Source organism: Microtus ochrogaster, unplaced genomic scaffold (assembly GCF_000317375.1).
Source record: "Microtus ochrogaster isolate Prairie Vole_2 unplaced genomic scaffold, MicOch1.0 UNK107, whole genome shotgun sequence".
In the NCBI taxonomy this organism is placed as follows: domain Eukaryota; kingdom Metazoa; phylum Chordata; class Mammalia; order Rodentia; family Cricetidae; genus Microtus; species Microtus ochrogaster.
In genome coordinates, this window is record NW_004949205.1 from 399525 (window position 1) to 400757 (window position 1233).

The 1233-nt window shown below is 49.0% G+C and overlaps 1 long non-coding RNA gene across 1 annotated transcript in view; it reads right to left on the reverse strand.

Annotated features, from left to right (window-relative positions):
- Nucleotides 1–759: 759 nt before the first annotated feature.
- LOC113455771 overlaps nucleotides 760–1233 on the reverse strand; it is a 10061-nt gene continuing 9587 nt past the window's right edge. Inside the window, exon 3 of the long non-coding RNA XR_003376743.1 lies at nucleotides 760–832. This is a non-coding gene — a long non-coding RNA (uncharacterized LOC113455771). The remainder of the gene's footprint in view (nucleotides 833–1233) is intronic.

Genomic DNA, 1233 nt, shown 5'->3' on the forward strand with positions numbered 1-1233 from the left:
GTCCCATATCCCCCGTCTCTGCCCATGCATATGGGAATTTCTCCAACCAGTAGGTCATCATCAGATTTTGGGATTTTTTTAGGCTCATACAGTCTGTATTTATCTTCTAGATTAAGAGTTAACACATGTAAAGGTTGACCTTGGGGCCCAGTAATGCGTGCCCCTGTCCCCTCAAAATATATCTGTGTCCACAGTTTGGTGAGCAAGTCTCTCCCTAGTAAGGGGTATGGGCAGTCAGGAACATGCAAGAAGGTGTGAGTCACCTTACCGGTTGCCAGCTGTACTTTTCGGTCCGTCGTCCATCGGTTTTTTTTCTCCAGTGGCCCCCTGGACCCAGGCTGATTTATCACTCAAGGGTCCCGGGGCATGGGTTAACACCGAATGCTGGGCCCCGGTGTCTACCAAAAAGGTGACGGGTTGCCCTCCAACATCAAGGGTTATCCTGGGCTCAGGGGGGGGGCTCCTGACCCCGACTTCCCTAGTCCTCCAAGGTCAGCAAGGAAGCCTGGGGTTCTGGCTTCCTTGGTCCCCTCGGTCTCTTAGGACAATTTTTAACCCAATGTCCTTTTTTTTTGCAGTAGGCACATTGGTCTTGGTCCACTCGGGGGCCTCTTCGGTCTTCTCCCTGCCTATTCTGTCTCTGTCCTGAAACTACAGTGGCCAGAAATTTACTAATTTCCTTGTTTTTCTTGCAATCCCTCCTGTTTTCTCTTTTCTCCGCCTCCTTTTTAAGCCTCTCGTCTCTTTTTTTCTGAGTTTCTTGCTTATTGAAAATCTGCTCTGCTTCCTTCAGCAAACCCTGGAGTGAACTCTCTTTAAGATTATCAAGCCACTCAAGTTTTTTTCTGATATCTGGGGCTGACTGCCATACGAAGGACATAGAAATGCTAGTGGCCTGTCCAGGCTCCTCAGGGTCATAAGGGGTATACATTCTATATGCTTTTTTAAGCCTCTCTAAAAATGCTGAGGGTGTCTCCTCATTCCCTTTATCACTTGCTTTACCTGAGACAAATTAGTGGGGCGGTGTGCTGCCCCTTGGAGACCCACTATGAGCAACTGGCGGTAAAGACATAGGTGTTCCCTACCTGCGTCCGTGGTAAAGTCCCAATTAGGGCGGGTCAAGGGAAAGCCGTATCAATCTCGTTCGGCAGCTGTGTCAGGTGTCCATTGTAGGGGGGACATTCTTCTGTGCCTCCAAAAAGACTCTTTGTTTTTCCTCCAAGGTCAACAGAG